Source organism: Lampetra planeri, chromosome 25, assembly GCF_965212315.1.
Source record: "Lampetra planeri chromosome 25, kcLamPlan1.2.h2, whole genome shotgun sequence".
Taxonomy (NCBI): Eukaryota; Metazoa; Chordata; class Hyperoartia; order Petromyzontiformes; family Petromyzontidae; genus Lampetra; species Lampetra planeri.
Window position 1 is genome coordinate 9,985,285 of NC_136131.1, and position 20,501 is coordinate 10,005,785.

Genomic DNA, 20,501 nt, shown 5'->3' on the forward strand with positions numbered 1-20,501 from the left:
ATCTGACCCATAGGTGGCAGCCATCTCAAGCCAGAGGACGAGAGGACTCTAGCCGCCACGCATATAAAGGATTTAGAGTGAAAAACTTTGTTTTTACGGGTTAATTTATTTCGTTCTCATTCGCGCTGCGTTCAACCACCACCCTGCAGCTCACCCACACGCTCCTCTTCCTGCGTCTTCCCTCGCACTCTTCCACTTTGGAATTCCCTCCCGTCGTCGAATTTTTTCACCAAGTTATTACCAAACCTCATTCAAGTCAAGACACGTGCTAAATCGTATTCTGTTACACCTTCAAATGGCGCTTTTTGTTGCTGTCCACTTGACGTTTGGCGCTTCTTTGAGCCCGTAGTGCTTATACTAGCAATTACAAACAACGCAGATCGCCGTGTTCTTAGCGTAGTGTGCCAACCACTGCGCCACCGCTCCTTCCAATGTAAAATCAGCTCCGGGTTATTGCGCCGACTCAACGTGAGCAGGGAGGGCAGTCTGTGCGAGCGGTGGCATTTGTCACGAATAAAAACCACGTGTGCCACCTCCCAAGATGCCCCGCGCACTTGCAGCACGCACATCCGTGCAATGAGGAGTACGTCCTTAACATAACAGACGAGCCCACTTTTTTAGTTTTTACGTGCCGGGGATATTATCTTGACACGCATGGGATGGCCGCATTATTTAAACGGCGCGCGTGCGTGCGTGCGCGTGCGTGTGCGTGCCTGTGCATAATGTACAGCGAATGCCTCGCCTAGTTAGCATATGCACGATGTCATTATGCGATACGAAATGGTTGGTAGTTGGGCCGCTTAATATTGTAGGGTGCTTCGCAGAGGCTACTGAGACGATTTCCCCGGGGCATCCGTATTGTAGAGCCTTTTTTATTTTTAGTGTATTACCACAGGTTGATCCATTTACGGATACCGCAGTAAAGTAATACTTGCGTTGGGAAATGACGGAGCAAGAGACGTAGCAATGCAAATGACCCCTAATATGAATCTTTAATATTGTTTTGCATTTGCTTATTCATTTCTGTGTTCACACCCATTTCTAAATATCACGTTTTAGAAATGTAACTGGGGATCACAAGACATCTGGACCACGCCGTACATGTCTTCCAACAATCTCAATCATTTATCTGAATTAGTCATGATCATGAATGCCTCCGATAGCTCACGATGTTGTGATGTAAACATCCCACTTGGCACCTGCACACGTGGTTTCAATCTCAACACACACACATCACACCGTCGAACACTTTCCGGATACAGTTTGCCTAGCATTTATTTAACAATAGTCAATCACCTTTTGAGAGTAAGGTTTAAAGTGGGTCGTTATAAATCAGAGGGGTATCTATAACTGGATCACCTTGCATGTGCGTGTCACGTGTTTGTGTGCGTGTGTATTTAATGCAATGTACAATGAATGGCATGCATGAATATCACGCTATAATATTCTTATATCGCGGTATTCATAAACTGAACACATTTCATATTGCTTTCCAGCTCTAAAATATTGAATGCTGTGTATATTGTAAGCAACAATATACGGTATTTTCAATTTATCTTTGAGGTTTGTATTTTCGCTGTTACAGTATCCTGTATGCTGACCCTGAGTCTGCATAAGAAGCAGTGCTCATTGTTTAACGAGGTCACCCACTCCGTGGTGGGAAAGAGTTCATTTCAGGGCGCCACTGTGGCGAGATGTTAACTACCTCGCCCGGTATACAGAAGGTCGCGTGGGTTCAATCTCGACCCTGACAATGCCTGCTGTGTATTTGGAGTTTGCGTGTCTCTCTCCCCGTGGTCGCCTGGATTTTTCTCTGGCTCCTCCGGTTTTCCCTCGGCATTTAGAAACATCCCTTTACAGCATTTGGCTGCAATACATTTCGACGTGACAACCCACTTCGTTGGGCTGTCATTTGTGGCCAGGTCACTTCTGAAAAAGAGCTGCATAGCTCCAGTGGGCCTTACCTGGTAAAATAAAAAAAAAAGTAGTTTAGTTTAAAAGTATACATTTTTGGGGAAAGTTACGCAACATTCGCGTTTATACAAGGAATTGGGACCACGTGCATCGCGTTGTCTTGTACCTGCATGCACACGCACACCCCTCTTGCTGTCAGTCCACTGCTGGATGAGTGGCCTCCCGACGCCGTGCGGGTCGTGGGGGTGATGTGACCATACTTCACCGCGCGCGGCTTATTTAAGCGGATGGTGCAAGGGACGGTACCGGTGAAAATTTCACTCGCCCCTGATGTTCGCCGTGTCCTGGGAAATACACTATACACTGAACAAGTAGCAGCAACACGTAGCAGGCTTTAGCGATAAATATTATCCATAAGAGGTTTTTTTGGGTTCGATCGCATAAATATATGTGTCGTTAAACCCGCCACCACCCGACACAGCCAGCTAGTAAGGGTTGTCACGTAAACACAACATGCCAATTCGTCACTAGTACAGCACACAGGTGTGTTGGAGAGCAAATCCACAAAACATTTACACTCTGAGTACGACGTTTGGCCAGTAATTACAACTAGCTTCATCAGGCGACGCCCAGATATGTGAAGTCCACCTATTTCGTTCCTTATATAGAGGCGTAGATTACCAGTAAGGCCCCAACTTGAGCGATGGAGCTCTGTGTCAGAAGCGACCTGGCAACAAATGATAGCTCACGTGGAGGGAAAAAAACGGAGGACCCGGAGAAAAATCCACACGACAACGCAGGAGAGAGACACGCAGACTCCAAATATACAGCAGGCGTCAGGGTCGGGATCGAACCCACGACCCTCCTGTATACCAGGCGAGGTAGTTAACATCTCGCCACCGCGGACAGGTCGAAGATAAGCAACAACGGGTTCACGGAGCAATACGCTGACCACCGCGGTGAACATTGAACGTTGAGCCAACGTTGAAACTTGGTTGTAACCATTGAATCAATGTATTGTGTTTACCGGGGCTGCAGCGTAACGCCACGAGCTTTAATTAATCAAGAATGTCTTGCAACGTATTAAATATTGAAAAGGTCACTATGGATTAATCAATCAACAACATATTGTTTCTCAAGTTTATTTGTGATTGAAAAGCTCGGACTAGCTATAATTAATAATTCCGTGGACCACGTGCCTCACATGAATAATTCAACACAATGGGAACATGCTTTGTCTTTTTTCATGTGAAACATTTTCCGAAGGATCAATTAATCATCAATTTGTTGATGCATTTTAAGTAAAAAAAAAATGTATTTAAAGACGGGTTATCTCATTGATTTCTGATGAACAAGGAATCACTGAACAGGCCGACTCTTGATTGTTTTCATAATTAACTCGTGAACACGTACAAGATGCAAAACGAGGTTACAATCCATACGTAGTGCAGTATCTATTAATTATCACTCCATTGCTGCATAGCTCATGTTTATTTCGAGACTTAAAAGCAAACCTTTCTTTTGATATCTGATTGATCACTCTGTGTGTGGTTAGCGTCACGTGGCGTGTGACAGTACTCACGTGTCGCCCTCTGAAGGCTTCCCCGTGCCTCGTGAGTCACGAGATTGTTTGACCACACTTCAGCACGGAGGTTGGTGCCCTTTGATAAAAGGGGAACGCCCAGGGCCGGCTCCACGTATTGTTAGATGCGGCCGGATATTGATATATATATGTGAACAGTACACAAGGACAAATACAAAGATCCCCCGTATAGGCTTAACAGAGTTTTGGGGCAAGTGCTGTTAGCTAGCGCCTATGACGGTTGGCATGGCACACGAAGGGATGGGCGGCCAGCATCACGCCTACAGGCCTACAGGCGTGATGCACGTCGGCAGGTACTAATTTGAGGCTGAGTCGACCTAGGAGAGGCCCATGACTGGTTCAAATAATCGTCACTGGTGTTGGCCGGGAGCAGAAAATCGAACTGAGGTCGCCGGGCTTGTAGCTCAGCGTCTGCTACAAACATGTGCGCGCGTGTTCCCATGTACACCCCGTTATCATCTGTCCACTGCTGGATGAGGGTCCTGTGGGTTATTTTGTCATACTTCACCACGCGAGTCAGTGCGGGTTTGTGAAGGCGGGGGGGGGAGCGCAGACGTGGACTACGTAAAAGTGCAATACAACATTGGATTTTGTTGCATTGCCCTCTGCTGCCCACAACGTATACCTGTTTCAAAAATAACAGGTTTAAAAAAAAATCATATACGGTACCATTTAATGGAAAAAAAAAGATAAAAATGCAGCCCTGCAGTTTGCTTGTTCACGCCACTGCTGGCGGAAGAGCCTCCACCAAAGGAAACCAGCGAGCATTCTGTCCAGCTCGTCTATGCTCGCCAGACATCGTTGACGAAATGGGAGTGCCCACGCTTCACCCCACGACGCGCAACCGATGTTACTCAATACTGCTGGGTGGACATAGACGGTAGGATTTTACTGGTAGGAACCTCCTGGTTACACCAGCCCACAGGGGATTATTGTGTCCGTCCGTCCGTCGTGCAACCAACAATGGGAGGGGTGGAGCTGGGTGGACAGGGGAGGGTGGGGAGGGGCTGGGTGGGGAGGGTGGGGAGGGGCTGGGTGGGTAGGGTGGAGCTGGGTGGGGAGGGGCTGGTCACCCCGTGGTGCCCTTATAAAACTCAACGTTTAACCTACTCACGCCGGCTTGTGCCCGCCCTCACAGTCGGCCATATTTGCGGAATACACCACGCCGCCGTTGACCCTGGCCATTGACCGAGCAACCCAACGTTCCTACCAGCTCCCTCCACAGGAATGTGTTAAGATACTAGCACCATTGGGCGCATTTAAAATACATATATTTTTCTGATTTAAAGTTTTCGTGACTGCAGGGATTCATGTTCTTGGTTATTTCGGTAAAGTCACGTAGAAGAGATATAATAAAATATAAAACAATATTTTTTTTATTATTTTAGTATTTCCCTTCTACGTGACTTTACCGAAAGAACCAAGAAGATGTATATTTCTATTAGATGATTGCTGTACATGAGAACAAAAGGACTCCGCTGCGGAACGCTGGTTGACAAAAAACAACCCCACGTGAATAAATCCACCAGGCCCCACGCATTCGATGCGTCCTGATTGATGGGGGGGGGGGGTGGCAGTTGGTAGACAGACAACCCGTGGAAGGGTGGTGGTGGTGGGGAAGGAGAAACGGTTGTTCTCATTTACATGGGAACATCGCGGCTGGTACAACATTCGTTTTTTTTGCTGTAACATGGGTGGTGGTGGTGGCTATGTATGAGAAAGTTAATGGGCAAAAAGGGGGGAACGGGGGTTTAACATCTGGGGGTGGGGAGTCCCCTGGCTTGTATGTCGGAGGAATTGAGGGGTGGGAAGGGAAGTGGAGTGCGAGCCGTGGGAGTTGCCCCCCCCCCCCCCAAATCAACAAAACGTCAGGGCGGCTGGTGCTCGACACGACGCTTCCCCGACGAATAGTCGACGCGTCGCTGTAACGATACCGAGCCTGGAGATGGAATCCAACCGACGACATCTGGGATTCTAGATTTGAAGCTTTCGTGACTGCAAGTATTCATACTCTTAGTTTTTTTCGGTAAAGTCACGTAGGTAAAAATAAATAATACAAATAAAATAATAGAAATAATAATAGAAATAAAATTATAAATCACCACGTTTCGGAGGCAACACAAGTCTCCGTCATCAGGTGGAACCGTCACAGCTAAAATTTACTGACATCTGGGATCACAACTCCAATGCGATAACCAGTACGGCCACTGTGGCAGCAGCAGCAAGCGGCAGCAAGCAGCAGCAGAAAGCAGCAGCAAGCAGCAAAGAAAAAAAATACACGAATAATTATACAAATGTATTGCTGGCGACGCCTCTAGAATTAATGCACACTGTGATTACTGGCGTGTAGTGGTAATAATAATGATGGCAGATAATGCGAATATGTAAGCGGCGTGAAATTGGAATGTGAGCGAAGCGCTTTGTGGGCTATCTTCTTCTTTCGCGAGCGGTTTGTATTCGAGATGTGTGCCCGCCCCGCCAAACACCCGCGTCCACCTCATTAACCACCCGCTCGTTTAATTCTGCCGCGAGTCTGAAAATGCTCGCACGCAACGCTGAATGGACGAGTCGATTCATCCCTACTGCCTAAGATGTGTAGGTCTTTTGCGGGATATTGCAGTGGCCTCATAATCGCGTGTGCGTTCATCCGCGGAAGTTCAGGCCGTGTGTGAATTCATAGTCACTATCAACCATGTTTTATCTACTGCTAGATGAAGCACCCCGCCGCCTCACCCCCTCCCATCACGGCCTCGCAATCTCACAATCCACGTTCCTGTACGCGAGCCTATTTCCACGGTGTGTTATTGGTTGCCTCGTTATTCGCGAGGGATACGTGACGGAGATGCTCATGAATGTCAAAATTTCGCAGGTAATGATATCGGCCTAGGAAAATTAAGTACCTTAAATACATATGTACATATGCTATTAAATTCATGACGATTATAATAATATCATTACTTTATCGCATCACATTCTGTCTCATCACTTGATCTCGTCGCTTTATTTCTCTCTCGATGTAGTCGTGTAGGGTTCAGGTTAAGATGAGCGGATAGCCAAAACCGCGAATAACGAGGTGATCCTTTGACGTCATCTCGGACGTGTTCTTTCTTGTGTTAGACGCAAGGTTAATTTAAAGGAAGTCAATTAAACAAATAATTGGATTCAGGAAGTACCGTGGACACATCATGGCCGGGAGGGATGACTGGCGGCCGATGGGCGAGACTGGTGATGGAATGGCAGCCAAAACGATGGAACGCAGCCGAGAGGTACGACCACAGCGGAGATGGAGCCATGGGATCAGTTCATGAAGGGAGGCCTTCTTCCAGCAGTAGATGAACCACAGTTGATGACGAATACAGAATAGTAACGCGTTAAGGGTGAACACATTAATGAATCAATCTTTTCTGCCCACGCTTGTATATAAGAGCCATTTTAATATATATTGCAGATTTGCTTGTACGGCGTCTTTGGCAGTGGGAGGTGATGAATATTGTTCGTGGAACAGAGGGAGACTAGAGATGGTTGTGAGTGTGGGGAGAGGTGCTGCTATGTAGTGCAGATAGATGCGGAGGTGGTGATGGTGGTGGTGGGCAGGGAGGGCAAAGTAAGTTCACAACTGGTAGTGGTGATTTGGTGGTGATGATAATCTTAGTAATGAGTATGGGAAGGATGTATGGGAAAGCACTAGAATTAGAAGCGGTGGTGGTGACGATCATGGTAGCGATGATGATGATGATGAGGGTGATGGATTGGTGGTGATTGTGGTGGGGAGAGAGGAATTCGCAGGGAAGATAGCGCAATAGCAAAGGCGGTGATTGTTTTTTTGTTTGATGTTTGGTAACGATGACAGTGATGGCGCTGACGACGGTGGTGGTGATGGCGATTATTGTAGTAGTAAGAAGTGGGGTCTGTGCACGGGTGACTGCATGATAATGAAAGTGGTCGTAGTAATGATGATGGTGATTGCATGAGTGATGAGTTAAGGATCGATCGCGATAAGATAAAATGTTGGTGTTGATGATGATGATGATAATAATTATGCGAATATTAGTGACGAGCGTTGTTTGAAGAGGAGTCTCTGCAGGGAAGATATATGGATAATCGAAGTGGTGGTGATCGTGATGATGACGTTCATAATGACGATAATATCAGTGATGAGTGTGGTAAGAAGAGTCGGATTGTTACAGCGAAGATATCTGGATAATATAAGTGGTGGTCATGATGAAGATGGCGGTGGTGGTGTTGGTGGTGGTGGCAGCATTGATGACGGCGGTGATGAAAATGATGGTGATAGTGTCAGCAACGAGAGTAATGAGGGCAATGAGCAGATGAAGTGTGTACGGCGCAGAGAGCTGGAGAAGAACGGCAGTGCTGGTAGTGGTAGGCGGAGTTGGATGCGCGCGTCATTCTGCAATCCACGCGCTGCGCGCAGACGTGTCATCGCGTGCGTGCCGAGAGCATTCTCGCGTCTCTGCCGGCCGATAAAGCAACGAGTTGCTGCTGCTGCTGCGACTGCCTCATAGCACGAGCGAGCGAGCCAGGGAGCCAGAGAGCTAGCGAGCCCATTGGACTGGACAAGCACAGCTAGATAGCTAAAAATACAAGCTCGAAAAATCGCATCTTTTTCTTTCTTTCGTTTGTTGTTGTTGTTTAATTAAATCAGCGTATTGGCTAGAAGAAAGCAAAATGTCACTTTTAGAAAAATCTTTGGTACCACAGCCCCGGGTTTTGGCTTTGATATGATATTGCTTTGGCATGTGACTTATTTATTTACAAAATTTATTAATATATTTATATTTTGCGGAATTTTCAAATGTAGATTATTTATTGTATTCATGTAGTTATTATTATTTAGAATTAGGATGCATTAGGCTCAGTGGTCTTTGAGCTCACGGATTTAACGCGCGATGAAAATGAGACGTTTGCAGATGCGCCTCGGTGGACTGCTCACAAAATACGGCAATTAAAATAAATAATAAAGAAAGAACAATAATTAGACGAAGACGAAACGACGACGAAAACGAATCGAGGAAAGGAGGAGATCAAAAATATGAACCGCAATCCACGTCTCGTGTCGTATTGAGAATAAATGAAATAATTGTAACCAAAAAAAAAATGATGTGGACGCAGGGAATGCGCCAGGTAGAGTAGCGCACCATCTGGATGCTCCAGAGACAAGGAGCAATTCGCGCAAGACAGTCCGACTGCAGGTAATGTGCCACCCACGTCTCTCACCGTCTATTCCGTCTCTATTGCGATCGGTAACATTGCGATGGCGAGCGCGTGTGCGCGTGTGCGCGCGCTGGGTTCTCAGCCACGCGATTTGTCCACCCCCGCATTTCTGTATTAAGCGCCGACGTCCGCCGGGGAGATGGAGCGATGCGTTCAGCTCGCGTGGCGGGTTGCTGAACGGGATTATTTCACGACAGCGCGGGACCGATCGTGAGGGTTCACGGTTTCGGGAAGGCTTGCAAGTGGGCTTGACCATTGATGATGATGGTCGTGGTGCCGATGTCTTAAAAAAACGATGTAATGCTATAGCCGCGTCGAGCAATTGCTTCCCGACATAGTAGTGGATAGAGCGTGTTTCACTGGAGCAGACACACTGACATTCTCGCTTGCGTTAACGCAGACCAATTGCGCGCGCGCGCGTGTGTGTCTCATAGCGGTTTATCATTTTGTCCCGGATTTAATGGGTCCGTATTGATTCCTGATCAACGTGGGTATCTGGGTAAAGGTGCAGGAAGGAGGCATACTTACAATAAAACAACGCAATAAAACCGCATCTAGCAAAATTCGTGCGTGTAAATTGACGCGTGCCAGCGCGTGCAATTATTAGCGTGGCGCTGAGCTGGATATTTCTACAGTCCATGCAAGACTGTATGATGGGGGGTATAATGCCGCCCGACACATTGCACTGTAATACACCAAATCGCATTGAACGCCGGACGTTTTAATAACGGAGCCGCAATAGACACGGGTCTCCGCGCTCTTAGCAGTCATCATCATTAGCCATGATCAATTCACTGCTGGATATCGGCCTCTCTCACCCCGCATCGCACCCCCCAAATCCGTCGCCATCTCCGACGGTCGGAGGCTTGCGATGTAGCAATCATCAAGGAATATGAAGGAGGATGGGGTGGGGGGTGGTGGTGGTGGCGGATACAGAGATGAGGTTTGGAGTGCGTCTGTTATTAGTGATGTTATCGCGGGTGATATGATGAACAACACTGCCGTTGCGCGACTGCCACGCACGTGAGGCGGCAGGGAGAATTTGTAATCACCCGGCGTGATGATGTTGCCTGGCTGCTCATCCTCTGCACACTTTACATACCCGGTGTACTCTGTGATTACGCAACACGCGCGGCGTGTTAAATACACTCGGCGTTGTCTGGTCTGTGTCCAATTCATCCAGCAGTGGATGGACACGATCGAGCCACTGCTGGAGGAATGTCGTCGTCGGCCTCACGTCGTGGTGGTTGTCTGGCCGTCCTTCAGCGCTGTTTGGTGAAAGCGGGGGGTGGGGGGGGGGGTTATAGACGTTGAAGCGGAGTGCAGTACAACTATTGTTTTGCTGCACCGCCCTCTGCCGGCAACGTCGCTCCGCAGAAGCCGACTGACGACGCCGGTGTTATCCCTCGCGGTTGCCCATCCGAGCAGCTATCCAGGCTCAGCCGTGCTTCGCTTCCACCCATGACCCAAATCACAGGGGGTGCGACCGGATGGTTAGGATCTTGAAAGCCAAGCAGGGCTGGAGCCTGGACTGCGCCTGGATGGGCTACCGCCGTGCTGGGCAACGTGGTGGACATGGGAGAGCAGTGCAGTACAACGCGTTGTTGTGCTGTACCGTTATGCTTCTCCTCGCCGTCACCAACCTGTACTGACCAGCGTGGTGAAGTATGCTCAAATACCCCTCGCCCCCCCCCGCACTCCTCCACCACCTTGACTCGCGTAGCGTGGGGAGGCCCTCATCCAGCAGTGGATTGACACGAGGTCTGTGCGTGTCTGTGTATGCAGCTGCATGTACATTTGCAGCATAGGCGAAGCGATGCATTGACTGAAACGGTATACGCGCGTGTGTGTATGTGTGTCGGTGTGTGGTGTCGTCTGCGCGTAGAGCGGTGGTGTAGTGGTTAGCGCGCTGCGCAGCTACGAACCTGGCGACTGGAGTTCAATTTCCGCTCACGGCCAACAACAGTGACGATTATCTGAACCGGTCGTGGACGTCCCCTAGGTCGACTCAGCCTCAATTGAGTACCCAAATGCGGTGTGTAAAGCTCGCCATTCGGGAGATAAAGGCGGCCGGGCGTGGTGCTGGCCACCCACCCCCTCGTGTGCCGTGCCGGCCTTCATAGGTGCTCGCTAACGGCACTTGCCCGAGCAGTCTGTTGAAGGCTATACGGGGGATCTTTGTCTTTGTATGTACTGTATAGAAAGTAGCACGTATCAGTCGGTACGTACGGAATCATAATGATACCCTTTATCATCACCGCTATCAGACTCGTGGACTATTTGCATTCACTATGTATGCAATGCACTGTGTGGTTTGAGTGGAGAAATGTGATTGGGTCTTATACCAAGCAAACCATATCAATATTCATAGCACCACGTACTCTATAGAAAACTGGGAATTAGCAATGACTTGCAAACACCAGTAGCTTATTAATTAAGTGGTAAATTTCCTTTAGGGGGAAAAAAATATTTTACTGTAGTCCTTTTAAGTAAACGCATCACAGTATTATGTATGAATCCGTGTGTGTGTGTGTGTGTATGACTGGCCGCTAGTTGTACGTGCTTCAAGATAGTGATTGTATTGTATGATTGTACAATGTATGCTGTGCGTGACCGTATACAAATCAATAGCTTAAGCCGTGCCTTTTGCTATTCTTGTGTTATACAGTGTCCTACGTGCATGTATTTGTATATTGAACGTTGCATGTATGTTAGGTAACCGTGTGTATAAAATACCTTGTATGCATGCATGTGTTTATACTATTTGTACGTGGCGTGTTTGAGTATATCTTTCATACACGTGCAGCCTGCACAATCCATCCGCTGTGCACAGGGAGTGAGTGCATAGCTCTATTTACACTCGGAAACCTTTATCCTATAAGGGACACAAGTAGACACAACGTTCTGGTATAAATGAACGTATTCGTGGTGAAGAATTGCCATCACTAAACACACAGCATTCCAAGTATGCTGTGCAATATTGCTCACGTCTTTCACGTTTCAGATATCGTGTGTCTGCGTGTGTCTGTGCGTGTCTGCGTGTGTCTGTGTCTGTGTGTGGGGGGGGGGGTGTAGTGGTTAGCGCTCCGCGCCACGAAGCCGGCTGCCCCAGTTCGATCCCCGCTCAGGACCAACAAGGCCAGTGGCCAATATCTACACCTGGGCCTCCCCTAGGTCGACTCAACCTGACATGAGTACCAGGTGCGATGTGTAAACATCGCCACTGGGGAGACAAAAGTGGCCGGGCGTGGTGTTTTGCCACCCACCCACCCCCTCGTGTGTCGTCCCGGCCTTCATAGGTGCTCGCGAACAGCGCTCGCCCCAACAGTCTGTTGAAGTCTACGCGGGAGATCTTTGTCTCTGTGGATAATGAGCTTATTACGTATGCATGCGCAGCCAGTGATGTGTATGTAGTCAACATGTATACATGCGCAAGGAGTCGGCTCTCTCTTCCTCTCGGGGGAGACGGGGGTGGTGATGGGGGGAGGGTAATAGGGCTTCTCCGTGCGCGTGGCGCGTGGGATGGGGGGGGGGGGGTGCTGCTAGCCTCGGGGGCCCGTGGAGAGAGGGGGGGGGGCATCTTCCCTCTGTCTGTGTCAGCCGCGGGTGCCACGAGCACGGATGTGATTGTGGCCCTCTGTGGAAACTGTCTTGTCCGTCTTCCTGTTTGTCTACCTGCCTATCTGTCTGGCTGCCTGCTTCTCAGGCTGTCTTCTTGTCGACGCGTCTATTTGCCTGCCTGCCTGTATGTTTGTCTCTCTGTCCCCCTGTCTCCCTGCCTGCTTCCTTGCCTGTCTGTCTGTGTACCTGCCTGTATTTTTCTTTGCCCGCCCCCCCCCCTTGCCTGCGTTGTCTTTCTGGCCACTTGATCTGCCCGTTTTTTCTGACCGTCTCTGTCTTGCTGTGCACATGTCTGCCCCGTCTACCTTCACGTATGCCTGCTCGCCTGCCCGCCTGGCTGTCTGTTCGCTGCGATGTGATGGAGAGGCGGGCGCGTTCTGTGAAATCCCCGCTGTGCGGCAAGAGTGGGTGCAGAGATGAGATGATTGCAGAGGCATCGCATCCTCGCGCGAGACCGCCTCTGCAGATACTGGAAGTCGGGCGCATTGTTGCATGGTGCACGGTGGCTCCATCTCTGTGTCGGCCGCCAAATCTCCAAGTTGTAGGCGTGCATCGTCGTCGTCGTCGTCCTTACCATGTCCACGCGTGATTGACACCACGTGGCGCGATTAAATCAAGCTGGCGAGGCAGGTTTAATAGACGAGGGCAATCGGAACTCACGCTTTGCACCACGCACTTTTCCAAACCACTTTCCTCTGTCGTACAGAGGATCGCTGTTGCCTTTTGTCACATGCACAGGGCAGAACGGAACGTAACTTGTCGACGAATAAGAGAAGATTGACATTGTTAAAATGCTAATTCGTGGTAATGGAAAGGATCTAAGAGCCCGCAAATTCTTCATGTGCACTTCATTGTATAATTTTATTTTCTTCAGCAATTCCTCTTGTGAAATTTATATATATATATATATATCCCCCGAATAAATTGCATTTGATTTTATTGGCATCACGTGACAAGGTAAAAAAAAAATATTCGGTTGGAACTCTCCCGGAGTTCGCAGTGAATCAACCCGCGTGAGAGAACGCGTCCGGGAAGGTGACATTGCACAACAATGTCTGAAGTCACTTCACGAGACCTGCTTGTCCTCAGCAGTAGCAACATTTTAATCTGCTCTGCAAAGAGAGTTTGTCACATGTCAATCAAGCCAAACATTTTTTAAAATCTCAAGATCCTGGAATGTTGTCAAATTCAGTGAGCTCCTTCTCCTACTCCCTCCTCCCCAAAATTGTTCAATATGATGGATTTTTTTTTCTGCCGTCATTGATAGCTAGTCGCACTGAGACCATGGGTTCGCTCAAGTTGAAGCTCCTGTTTAATCGCAGGCAGCAGTTGTCTGGATTCCAACCCAGGCTTTCAGCGGTAATGGATCAGTCCCCTGACATCGGAGCAATCTCACCACCTAATTTTCGAAGTGATTTTTTTTTCAATATAACTTTTCTGCTATTTGCTTGATTTACAATTTTAATAATGTCATTTCAACCTTCGTTTAATCATGTATAAAACAATCATTTCTTTCTATGTATTGTCACAATGTCGTAAATGATATATTGCTTTGGTAAACATTATTCATCAGTTACGTCTGCTACATTTGTAAAGGTGAAAAGATAAATGTCCAGCCCTGTAGTTGCTGGCAGAAGGGCCTCTACTAGAAGGATCTCAACGGAACCCCTCGAGAGGGCATTTGGCCTACTCTTTCACACTGGTCGGTCGTATCGGAAGACGCCAACTGCTCTGTATCTTTAAGGATAAATATTACACGAAATTGATGTGTCGCTCCTCTTGTTGCCACGCAGGGCCCCATTAGAAATGTATTGTGTCTCTGAAGAGTCGAAGTTGGGGAGATAACGACTGTTTATACTACTTTATTATCATTATTAGATGGATAAATTGAGAGACGGCGAAGAAAGCAGTTCCACTTTTTTTGTTTACAAATCGACAAATTGTCTCCCTTTGTTGTCTCGGCTCAATATCAGTTAAATCGGGTAGTAGATTAGGCATGCTGTGCATTCCATACGCGTCTTAATTGGAGGATGTTTAAGGCTGGGTGTTAGGTGGGTGGCTGGTGAGAGCCACTCAAATGAGGAAGCAGTGAGGGGCAGTAAGAGAGACATTAGTGATGGCTGAGTGACTCATGGGTCCTATGAGTTAAAGTACCGAGCCAGTGCGCTGTGGATTCCGAGTTCAAGCCCTGTATAATTACTGGGGGGTAAAAGGAATCTAATGTGTGGGAAGACTATATCTTAATAATTTATAGATTCTTTTTTCTCAAGGTGGCCGGGTGACTTAAGGGGTCAGAGGACTGAGCTGGCAGCGCTGATAGGCTGGGTTTGAATCCAGGTTTCAGCCACCCGTAATGAAACCGGCTTCTCGATTTGAGCGAGTTAATCGTCTCAGCCCGGTCATCCATGGCCAGCGCCCATCGCATTAAACGTGCGCTTTTAATTTAATTTGGCTCGATCCTCACTCTGGAGAATTACATAATTGTATGTGATTAACAATGCGATGATTTAAAAATAGGTCAGTTTAGAGTTCAGGCAAATCTGTCTGTCGCCTGATGAAGCTGGTTGTAATTACTGGCTAAACGTCGCACTCGCACTGTAAACGTTGTGGCTTGGCTCTCCAACACACCGGTGCGCGGTACTAGCGACGAATTGACACGTTCTGTTTACGTGACAAACCCTTTACTGATTGGCTGTGTCGGGTGGTGGCGGGTTTAACGACCCATTGATATTTACGCAATCTAACAAACAAAAAACGGTATTATAGATTTACGTCAGCTGGTAAGTCCCAATGAGCGTAAAGCTTCTCTTTCAGACGGATGACCACAGCCCACGTGGTGGCGGTTGCAGTACAATGCGCGTGGCTTCAGAATTGTTCCCGTGACATCATCGTCCGTGGCCTTTTTTTTCCTTCCTCTGAGAACAAGTGATGCGCTACACAGCTGCAAGACGTCTTCTACCCGTGACGTGATGCCGGTAGCAACGGTAGCGTCATAATTGTTAGGGTTGCAGGAGGGAATGGACGTCTTCTCTTTACAAAGGGATATTAAACCCCCTTCGGAGAAGGCCCTGCGTAGAATATATGACCAATTATTTTTGTCAGTGGTTCAGTATGTTTTGGAATACTGTAAAGACTGGTGAAAGCAACAGTAGTGAGGGAATAACACTCCAACCCTGCGCAGATGTTCCTCTCAGAGGCCCACTTGATGTGCGGTCTCCTTTGTACGTCGAACTGTATATGTATGTTGAATTTCTTTCGCACTCTACTTAGCACCTCATCGTCATGCACGCGAATGCCTTATGCAGGCTTCTCCATCTCTGCGTGATTCCTTGCCGTTGGATTACAAGCATGCAGCACCACACCTCGAGGTTGATGGTCGCAGCCCAGCCACTGACGATGGGACACAACTTATTGTAAAACTATACACAGCACTGCATGTAAGAATTATAATTTGAGTTTACAACCCTTGACAATGTGCTACTGGATGAAGGCCTCCCCCCGTGCTGTGCTCAATCAAGGGGGTTGTCTGCTCATTTAAGGCGGAGTCAACCTAGGGGAGGCCCAGCACTGGTTCAGGTATGACTCACTAGTGATGATATCCGTAGTTGGGAATCAAGCTCAGGTTGCTGAGCTCGAAGCACGATGTGCTAACCACTGCACAATCGCTCAATCTGCACACTGCATACAAAGATACATTTTTAGATCCCCCGTATAGTCTAAACAAACTGTTGGGGAAAGTGATGTTAGCGAGTACCTATGAAGGCCGGTACGGCACACGAGGGGGTTTGGTGGCCAACACCATTCCCGGTCGCCCGTGTATCCCCAGTGGCGATTTTTACACCACACCAAGTACGCGTTTCCGGCTGAGCTGACATAGGGGAGGCCCAGTACCGGTTCAGATAATCGTCGCTGAGCGGAAATCGAACTCGGGTGGCCAGGTTCGTAGCGCAGCGCGCTAGCCGCTACACTACCGCTCCCCACTGCATACTCTCACACACAAAGATAAAAGACAAAGATCCCCCGTATAGCCTTAACAGACTGTAGGGGCAAGTGCTGTTAGCGAGCACCTATGAAGGCCGGAACGGTACACGAGGGGGTGGGTGGCCAGCACCACGCCCGACCGCCTTTGTCTCCCCAGTGGCGATGTTTACACACCGCACCAGGTACTCATTTAAGGCTGAGTCGACCTAGGGGAAGCCCAGGACCGGTTCAGATAATCGTCACTGGTGTTAGCCGTGAGAGGGAATCGAACCCGGGTCGCCAGGTTCATAGCGCAGCGTGCTAACCGTTACACTACCGCTCCCCACTCTCTCACACACACACAGATATACAACCACACGCAGCTGCAGAGGGCAATTGAAGACACTGAGATGACTCCCGCAGTCCCCATCGAAGGAGGGTTCCCCATTGAGACGTGTGGGCGCTGTCCACAGAGGGGGTGCTGAAATGGAATAAAGATCGTTTATTGGTCTTGTACAACATGGGTTTGATTGATTGCTAACAGCATGTCCTTCCGTCATCAGCCACGGTCAATCCACTGCTGAATGAGGGCCTTCTCAAGCCGCTGCCACCTCTCATGATCCTGCGATGCGATCATCGACCCAGGAGTTGCACGTGAGATGATTTCATCCCTCTTGGTGGACCGTCTTCGAGGACAAATTCCATTTCTTGGCTGCTACTGTTATTATTCTTGAACATTATCCATCATTCTTACGAAAAAACCCACCTCATTTAATAAACAAAATGTGGAAAGATACACACGTACGTGTACACACATACAACACACGTGCCAAGGCGTGCATACAGCAAGACGCCTGATTTACACACACACACTGTGCTGCCACATTAAGATAATTGTTTGGTGCGAGACGATAAACCGCTGCTTTAGTGGAAAGCGCATTGCATGGGTTGGCAAGATGGGGTTTGTTGAACCCCCCCTCTCCCCCTTTAACTCGCTGGTACAAAATCAATTTTCCACAGTCAAAAAAATACTCCGAGGGACAGATGATTGCGAGCCGTTAGTGGGGGCAGGGAGTTCTTACTAAGATCTCCAAATCTCTTTACTCTCCGTTGCTGTTTTTTTTTATCTAAAACGTTTTAAGAATTTTCTTATTTACACGCCAAAAAACTAGAACGTTTCAATGAAGTTGTAAATTAAGCATGCTCCTGTCACGTGACTGGTCAGTATTACTTTGGAATGCGACTCCGTGTCTGTGCGTCTGTGCGGTGTCGTGGTGGAGTGGTGCTTCGTGCTCTGTGCCACATTACGATGCCGGTGAGCCGCCTTTGAATCTTGCTCATGCACTAGGATGGCAGAGCGGTGTCGTCTTACCTGAACCTATCCAGGGCCCCCTCGAGGTAGACTCAGCCTCAAATGAGTAGGTCGACCTGTCGCAGCGTGCAATCATCAGCAGTGGTGGAGACAGAGAATGATGCTGCCCACTTCTGTGCCTTGCCGCTCTCATCTTAATATGCGCTCGCTAACAGCGTCTTCCACCTCCAGTGTTCCCCATCCACATTTTCTTGCTTAAACAAATGCTGCCGGATAATCATTGGCCGATGGACTAAACAACATGTGAATGCACGTACGGTAGACGGGGAGAACGGGGGAGACACGGAACCGATGCGGCTTCGTGATCGGGGTGGGTGGGTGTTCGGGAGAGTTCTGTACAATTGTGGGCTTGGCAGTGGGGGGTTAGGGGTGGCGATGGCTCATGACTCACCGCGCACCTCATTAAAGCGTCTGCCTGGCTGCTCCGGTGTTTGGCTGCTGGAGCCTTGGGCGTTTCCGCCGAGAACCCCACGAGGACGCGATGGAGCGGCACAGGCGACGTCGCCGCCGTTGCTTCTCTCGGGAGCCGGGCTGCAAACCGTCAGTCATACCCACCCCCCATCCACCCCCACCCCACCCACCCCCACCCACCCCATCCACCCCACCCCCACCCACCCCCACCCACTCCATCTACCCCCACCCCATCCACCCCCACCCACCCCATTCACCCCCACCCCACCCACCCCGTCAACCCCCACCCACCCCATCCACCCCCACCCACCCACCCCCACCCATCCACCCCCACCCACCCCCCCCCATCTACTCCCACCCCATCCACCCCACCCCCCACATCCACCCCATCCACCCCCACCCCATCCACCCCCACCCACCCCACCCCCTACCCCCCCCATCCACCCCCACCCACCCCACCCCATCCACCCCCACCCACCCCACCCCATCCACCCCCACCCACCCCATCCACCCCCCCCCCATCCACCCCCACCCACCCCACCCACCCTACCCACCCCATCCACCCCCACCCACCCACCAACCCCACCCACCCCACCAACCCCACCCACCCCCAACCTACCCACCCCACCCCACCCACCCCCACCCACCCCATCCACCCCATCCACCCACCCCATCCACCCACACCCACCCCCCACCCCCAACCCAACCCACCCTCCCACCCACACCCCCACCCTCCCCCACTCCCCACCCCCACCCACCCCCCACCCATCACCCGCCCACCCACACCCCCACCCCCCTACCCACCCCCCACCCCCAACCCACCCCCCCACCCACACCCACACCCCACCCTCCCATCCACCCCCCCCACCCACCCAAATACTCCTCCACCCACCCGATCCGGGGAGCTGATATTAACCCTCATTTGCGTATGCAGATGCTTCATTACTGCGCCGCACGTCGCCGCCGCATTAAAAGCGCGCGTGTGCACCCGGCTCGCGAGCGCAGTGGAAAAAAAAATCGTCCACACACGAGCCGAGCCACACATGGCGTGCCCCGGTCAGGCCAGCCACGAATCGTCACATTTGTAACGCGAGCGTATGGTATGAATGTATGTGCACACGTGTCTTCGTGTGTGTGTGTGTGGCGCTGACGAACCTAATGCGACGTGTATACATCTGCCACCAGGGATACTAAGGCGGACAGACCCGTGTGCTGTGCTGGCCTTCATAGGCACTCGCTAACAGCACTTGCTCCAACAGTCTGTTAAGGCTACACGTGGGATCCTTGTGTTTGTGGCTGCGTGTCTATCCATCTACCCAAAAGTCGTAGGAGTGTGGAATTTAAATTGCGAACGCGAGATGAGATGCGTACCGCCTCAGTTGTTCATTTGAGAAAAAAACTAACTTTGACTTTACTTTTATCTCCTTTGCATAGCAGTCCTTGCCCGGCACCTACCCAGAACCAAGCAGTACCGACCAACTCAGTTACTTCCCTGGTGGTATCTACATGCCTACCAACACATCGCCCCTTCTAACTGCATACCCGTTCAAGCTGCTATCAAGCTACCAATCTACTCACTTACCTATCTCCCCACTCACCTAACCTCCTACCGTCCGGTCTACCCACTCACCCTCTTACATACCCACACATCCACCCCCTACTTGTCTGCCTACCCACTCGTATACCATCCTACCAATTATCTCAGTAGTACCTAATGTCTTTCTGCCTATCAATGAGGATCTTCAAATAAGCTGATGTTTTATTTTTCATATTTTTTGTAAAGCTCCCTAGGATGTTCTGCATGAATAATGTTTCATGAAAGTCAATCGTATTGTTATTCTATCGTATTTGCAACTCAAACAACCATTTAAAGATTACACTCATTATTTGGCGATGCTGCTACTGCATTGGCAGTGGTGCACGAACCAACCTCCACACATCCACCAACGACACCGTGACCTTAAAAGGAAAACAATTATATACACGTATCATCGGCGACGTTTCGGGCAATGGCTCTTCTTCGTCGTATTCTTCTTCGCTGCCCTCTCGTGGCTGGCAGACCTCGACATCGGCATCTAGCTCGGGAACGTTGCCGTCGTGCGCAATAACAGCACGGCGAGAGGGCCAATCGAGCGCCACGAGTGGACAATCGTCAGGGTCGGAGACGACACTCGACTCCGTGAGGCCTGGCGAGAATGGAACTTGAAGATTGGCGATTCTCAGAAAGAACGCGCCTCGCTCCCCGACCAACCCCATTGTGATTTCCATAACAGAGGTTTGTTTTTTTATTGGCGGTGGTGGGAGGGGGGCATCCACGGCGAGCGGGGTGTGCTCGCCATGGACGAGTTAAGGCGACGCAGCAGGCACATGGACGCATCGAAATAAATA